The sequence below is a fragment of the Notamacropus eugenii genome, chromosome 3, assembly GCF_028372415.1.
Source record: "Notamacropus eugenii isolate mMacEug1 chromosome 3, mMacEug1.pri_v2, whole genome shotgun sequence".
Classification (NCBI taxonomy): domain Eukaryota; kingdom Metazoa; phylum Chordata; class Mammalia; order Diprotodontia; family Macropodidae; genus Notamacropus; species Notamacropus eugenii.
Window position 1 is genome coordinate 226931654 of NC_092874.1, and position 7579 is coordinate 226939232.

The following is a 7579-nucleotide window of genomic DNA, read 5'->3' on the forward strand; positions in this document are numbered from 1 at the left end:
AACCTGAGCAAGTCACTTAACCCAGTTGACCTCAGTTTCCTAATCTGTAAAATCTGTTAAAAACAAAAAAAACCTAAATAGCACCTATCTGGAAGAATTGTTATGAGGATCAAATTATTTAAGTATTTATAAAGTGTTTGGTGTGGTGTCTAGCACATAATGCACAGTTCTATAAATGCTGATGTTCTTTCCAGCCCCAAATCTTGGATTATTATTCCCATTTTGAAGATGAGGAAACTGAAGTTTTGAGAAGTGACCTATCCAGGGTTATCTTTAGTCAAACTGAGGTCTTGTGACTGCAAAACAAGGAGTTAGATCTCTAGTCTGGATTCAAACCCTTTTATCCTTCTCCTTCCCTGGTAGAATTAGAAACTGAGACCCGGAGAGAATACATGATTTGCCTAAGGTTACAACAGTAGGGAGAGGGCAGAATTGGAACCCAGGCCCTCTGACTACAAATTCATTGCTCTGTCCATTGTTAATGCACTAGTCTACATCATGAGTTAAATGAAGCTCTTTATAAACCTCAAAGCATTATATAAACGTGAGCTACGTCTATTTCTTACGCCTTCCAGTTCAGTCGGATTTTCCCAAGATCTGGTATAATTGTGCTTCAGGATCCAACATTTCCAGAGATCAGCCTGATGTGATAGCTCAGGCTTAGGGAGAAGGGGGGAGGGGACAGAAAGGAAAAATACGATTCCAGGGACGAGCACAATTCCTGAGGCCAATTAACTGAGACAGTTCACATGTTTATTATGTTTAAGCTGCTAGAGATTAATTTAAGGAGTTTTATAGACAGTTTAATACTCTACCAGCATATGGGATAAGCCACTTTATGAAAAAGGAGAGGAAAAGAAACCTGAGATATATATACGAGGGATGACAAATGAGAGATGGAGCAATCGGAGAGTTTTCCATAAATTACTCGACTCAGAACTTGGGTGAGATACAGCCAGCTTCCAATTATATGCAGGTAGATTACCTGCAGAGGCTCTGGAGCCTCATCCTGACCACCCTTGTCCTCCAACAAATATCTTCTCTCCCCTCCCACCCAATAATTTGGATTGCCCAGTGAATGCTTTAAGTATAAGCTTAAAAAGTGGGAATCTACTAACCACTCCCCCCACAAATCATATAATGAAGTTCAAAACCAAGAGTCATTTATTGATTACCCATTACTTTATATTATCCATGTCACTATTTCCTTATATCTTAATTAATGAAGAGTTGGCAGCTAGGTGGTTTAGTGCTGGACCTACAGTCTGAAAAATCTAATCTCAAATCTGGCCTCTGATATTTACTTGCTGTGTGACCCTGGGCAAGTCACTTAACCCTGTTGGCCTCAGTTTGCCTCATCTGTAAAATGAGCTGAAGAAGAAAATGGCAAACCACTCCAGTATCTTTACCAAGAAAACTCCAAATGGAGTCAAGAAGAGTCAGACTCACTGAAAAAAAACTGAATAACAAACCGATAATTCTGTATCTAAGTCCTAAGTTGTCAATCTTAAAGAACTGGGGTGTGTATAGCAAAGGGCTGGGAAGACTGAAAATGGCTAAAGACTGGTGCACAGCACGGATAATCTATGTCAAATTGTTTGCCCTCTCAAAGAAGATGGGAGAAGAGGGGTGAAGGGAGAGAATTCTGAACTTAAAATCTGAAAAAAATAAAATAAAAGAATGTTAAAATTGTTTTTATGTTTAATTGGGAAAAAATGTTGAATTTAAAAAAAATTAGTGCAGAGTGGCATGGTTTTACTTAGGGAGGTGCTTAGAGAAATATCTCTATGGGACTGGTCACCTTGCCCTAAGGAGGGCCTGAAATGCCCACTCTCTTTGCCAGTTTTTAGCAGAGGACACCCTTACTTCCTTTATATGTTGTGGGTTTATTCTCAATGACTCAGTGTCTCATTGTTGATGCTTCCCCATCCTTGGAGGTGTTTTTTTTGAGGTCTCTGATGTAATACAACCTTCCGTAGTTCGTAGGATCAGAGAATTTAGAGGATGATGGGGACCTTGGAGATCATGTAGTCAGAGCAGCTGAGAGAAGACAGGACTTGGTTACCCAGTTAATACAGGGGAAGATTTAGGGTTATTTAAAGTCATACTTTCTGATTCTAAATCCAATCCTCTTTATACTCTGCCCTAGCTGCCCTCCTTTGTCATTTCATTTCAGTCTTGGTCTCTGATCATGTCCATAAAACGCCCAAATAACCAGTCAATTTGGTAACTCACAGGATTACTGTTTGTCCTTCATTCTCCAAGAGGATCATGACATCATGGAAGTGATACTATGGCATGCAAGTGAATTGGATTTAAGTGAGGGAGAATTGTGCAAAGTCACCAGCCTCACTTTCTCTTCCAGAGCCATCTGGGTCCAGTGGCCAGATATACATCAGGACCACTGGAGATAGCCCCAGATGCAGTGGAAGACCTCATCCATCAGACAGATGTTTAATGGAGTGAAATGCAGGGGGGAACCCCATAATCTGAAAAGCAAGTCCCCTTAACAAATTCGCTGGCTAGTTGCAAGAGGTAATCGTACAGGCAGGCATTGATATAACCAGTTTGCTTGTGTCTGTCATTATCTCTCTCTTCCTGGTTCTTTGTCTCTCACCATTTTTGGACCTCAACCACATAAGATTGTTGTGAAGAAAGTTCTTTTACAAACCTTAAAGCACCATTTATATAAATATGACATTTTTGTAATTACTGTCAATATGTAGATGGCTGAGGAGTGGAAAGATGTTGAAAGAGCTAAGAGCTAGGATTTTCTTTTACAAACCTTAAAGCACCATTTATATAAATATGACATTTTTGTAATTACTGTCAATATGTAGATGGCTGAGGAGTGGAAAGATGTTGAAAGAGCTAAGAGCTAGGATTTTTTCCCCCTCTTCCCTGTAGAGTCCTGTTTTGAGGGGTAAGGAACTGAATGCTGAAGACAATAAGTCTCCAATGACTGGATGACTCCATTGAAGTTACTGAGGCCCAACTAAGCCTTCCTCCTCATTTCATCTCTTGCCCTGAGTAGCAAGCAGTGGGGTGGCCAACAGACTTAGTTTCTCCTCCATTTCCCACCCCAATTCCCCCTAACTAAAAGGACTCCTACCACTGTAATTAGGCAGTCTGTAATCAACCTAGCTCCCATTAAGAAATAATGAGGCCAGTAATATGGTGGGTGCTATTGAAGGTGGATTAGTGAAACTCATGTGGTTTCCTCTAGTGCCCTCACTTTATGGGGGTGACGAGGATGGAACTGGAGGCGCAAATGACTCAGCAGTCCTGTCTGGAACCAATCCTGCAGCCCCACCTAAGTCTGATCAAATTCCCAGCTCAGGGGGTTTGTAGAATGCTGGGGCCCCTCACTCATATGTTGGTGGATCAAGGGAAGAGAAAGAATTGGCTTTGAGTTGTGCTACATGTATAACCTATATCAAATTGCTTACTCTCTTGGAGAAGGAGAAAATTTATAAAAAATAAATGTTAAAAAGTGTCTTTACATGTAATTGGAAAGAATGAAATACTGTATATAAAAAAAAGAGTTGTGCCAAGGCCCAGGCATCCAAAACTTTTCCATAGCAGATTCCAGATCTTCTTGGACTGAGAAGCCCCGTGTCATAGATTGCTTTATATTATAGTCCTTCCAGCCAAGCCCCTCTCTGATGTCTTACTGTGATGTGGAGAGTGACACATGGGATCCTTGGGGGTTATACCAGCCACTCAGAAGCAAAACAGTGCATGTCTGCCATCTTAACCAGCCTAACTGAGGTCAAAATTCCTCACCATAGGGTTGATCTCCCACTTTATATCCTTCATGACAACCCATAAAAAGCATCTAGGCGTTCAATATAAGATGAATAAGGAGTTGGGACCTGCACCAGTGGAATGGGGACCTAATGAAGAAACACATTTTTGAAGTCAGTATTATGGCCATTTGTATTCATATTGGTAATTATGGTCATTGGCTTAGTATGCTTAAGATTGTGGATTATATATTTGATGGAGGCAGGGACTGTATCTTCTACACCACTGGATTCCCTAGAGAGTCCATCATAATATCTTATAAATCTTTGGCACTTAAAAAAGTTCATATGCAAGCCTTGAAACAGGAAGGATTGAATTTGATATAAAGGCTACCTGCTCAGTAATCTGGGGAGGCAAAGGATTGAGGAAACTTATAAGGTCTTTGTTGATCTGTAAATTAAGGAACTAACTCTCTTCAGTGAGCCTCAGTTCAAAGCGTTAGTCCTTTCAAGAAGTCCTTACCAATTCCCTCAGTTGTTGCTGTTTCACCCAGAATAACTTTGTTTTATGCATATACATATACACACACGTATTAACTCTAACTCTATATCTCTATCTAACTCTGTATCTCTCTCTCTCTATATATACATATATATATATATATATATATATATATATATATATATATATATATATATATATATATATATGGTTCTAAATCTACACGTTATTCAGTTGTTCTCAGTCATGTCTAGCTCTATTTGGGATTTTCTTGGCAAAGATACAGGAATGATTTGCCATCTCCTTCTCTAGCTCATTTTACAGATGAAGGAACTGAGTTAAACAGGGTTAAGTGACTTGACCAGGTTTACACAGCTAGTAAGTATCAGAGGCCAGCCTTGAATGAAACATCAGTCTTCTTGACTGCAAGCCTGATGTTCTATCACCCCTGCCATCCAGCTGCCCTAAATCTATCTATCTATTTAAGTCTTTCTATCTATCAGTATTATGAAGTTATTTTGTGTGAAGCACCAACAACTGAAGTGAAGTAGATCCACAAAGGTGCACTGTAAGAATCATCTTGCTTTGTCTTTGCATCCCCAAAGTTAGCACAAAGTCTGGCACACAGTAGGTGCTTTAAAAATTCTTGCTAATTGATCTCATGGGACCTGGTCCTAAGAGTATATTTTATCCTGGAGACAGAGGAGAAAGTGAATTGACCTCCCAAGATTCTTTTCATCTCCCAATGGGAGGAAAGTTTGTGCAACTTCAGCTCCCTTCAGCCTTGCTGCTTTCAGTTTTGCCAGTGAACAGGAAGCTGGTGTGGTGTGCGGGGAAGGGTAGTAGATTTTTGGGTCAGAGAACCCTGACTTTGTTGTTTTCCTTGTATGACTCATTTCATCTCTTTCCATCTTGGTTTTTTCATCTATAAAATGAAGATGTTGAATCAAGTTCCCTTCCCACTCAAAAATACAAGGATCCTATGAAGTGTTTCATAGAGGCAGTAAGCCTAGGGTTCAGAACTATCTACAGAGCCTCCCTTCCATTTCTACTCCTGAGGAATGATGGGCCCTTTCCTAGATAATAGTGTCATAGTCTTAGAGCTGGAAGAGATTTTGGGGGCCAGCTCATTTTAACAGATGAGGAAACATACAAATTTGCCACGATAGTCACGTTCTCATTCCACGTGTATGTGGAGAACTCATTTTCACTAGCATTCGTGACTTGTATTTAATCCTCGCCTGCTTCCTCTTGCCACTCATCTCTCTCTCTCTCTCTCTCTCTCTCTCTCTCTCTCTCTCTCTCTCTCTCTCTCTCTCTCTCTCTCTCTCTCTCTCTCTCCTCTCTCTCCCTCTCCCCACAATCTTTGGGTCTAGCTTTGTTCGCAAACATATTTTGTTATTCACTCAAGAAAGTAGGTATGGAAGATTAACATAGATTCTGATTACTAAGAGTAATGAATCCCAGGAAGTGGTCAAATTATTGAAATTTCCCCCCAGCCTATTTCCACGGGGCTGGAAACTATGACTATATTTTACATAATTATGGCTTCAAATAGTGTGAGTTCCAGTACCTGTGATAACTTCACAGGATTCGTTATGCTCACTAATTGGGACTTAGCTGTGTTGCCATGGCCTATGTTTTGCTTGGTTTTGCTGAAATGTTTTCTTTTCTCTTACTTGTAAAATCCTTGTTATAAGGGATAGCTTGCTGAGTAGGGTGGGATTTATTTGGAAATAAATATATTACAAAAACCATCAATAAAAATAATATTTAAAGGAGTATAATGAAAAAGAAGATATTGGTGGAAAGATAACTCCACTGTCAGCAAACTAACATAGATTGCCTTTCAAACTTGAATCAAAACAATCTGGGAGTGAGCATATGCTGTCCCAGTAGTTCAGATAATGAAGAGTTGGATATAATTTGGAGTGAATGGCTTTCCTCAAGTGACTTGAGGACTCCTTGGTGTGAAGAATGTGGAGGTTAAAGTCACAATGGTTAGAAACCTTTCCCCACAACATCCCCTTTATCTAATTTGTCCTCCATCTAGTCAAGTTAAATAAAGCCAAAGTATTATTGAATAAAACACTCATGCTTCACCCATTCCCATGCATATCTCTCTTTTTTTAATTTTACTTTTATTTTTAGTTACACCTCTCTCTCCCTTAGGTCCCTATCCCACTCACTGAGGAGGTAGGAAATCCAATATCCATTATACATATACAGTCATGAAATACAAATTTCTGCTTTAGCCATGTTCTGGAAAAAAAAGGAAAAAGAAAAAAAGGGAAAATTATGCTCCAATCTGCACTCCGAGTCCATCAGTTGTCAATCTGGAGGTGGAGAGCATTTTATATCCTGAATCCCTTGCAGTTGCTGTGAATCAGTTACTAAGTCTTTTACAGCTGATTATCTTTACAATATTGCTGTTACTATGTACATCATTTTCCTGGTCCTGCTCACCTCACTTTACATCAGTTCACATAAGTCTTCCGTTTCTCTGAAATGATCTTCATCATTTCTTATAGCATGATAATATTTCATTCCATTTATATATCATAACTTATTCAGTCATTCTCCAACTGATGAATATTCCCTCAGTTTCCAATACTTTGCCACCACAAAAAGAACTGCTATAAATACTTTTGTGCAAATGGGCCCTTTTGTTCTTTCCTTGATCTCCTTGGATTATAGACCTAGTAGCAGTAAGCCTCTCTTATTTTAATGGCCTTGTGGCATGTAATATGATAATAAAGATCAATGTCAGATATCAGAAGGGATTTCCCAAGTGCTCCAAGGCTGCAGAACCAAGAGGACTTTGAACTATAGACCTGTGAAGACAAAACCCCCCATTAAGACAATCTGATGCTTCTCTAAACTTAAGGTTTGCAACTAGTTTTCTATATGTTTAATCTCATTTAGCTCTCACAATCAACCCATAAAGTATTATTACCCTACAGGCATTATTATCACCAAATGAGATAATGTATGTTAAGGGTTCTGCAAGCTTTAAGGCACACATTAAATAACAGTTATTGTTTTAGAGAAGACGAAACTGAATTCAGTCCAAAGGTAGTGACTTACCCAAAGTTACGTATATAGCAAGTATCAGAAGTATGATATGAATCTAAGTTCCTCTAGATTCCAAATTCATCATTCTTGACACTCTTTGACTGGAGGATGAGATGATCTTAAAAGGTGAGTTACTTCTAAAAGTGTCCCCATCTAATGCTTAAGCCATAGAGGGGCACGTAGTGTATCCTGCAGTCTCTTACAAGAACTGCTTCCTAAATCATACAGCTTTCTCCTAAGCAGACACATCAGGGCC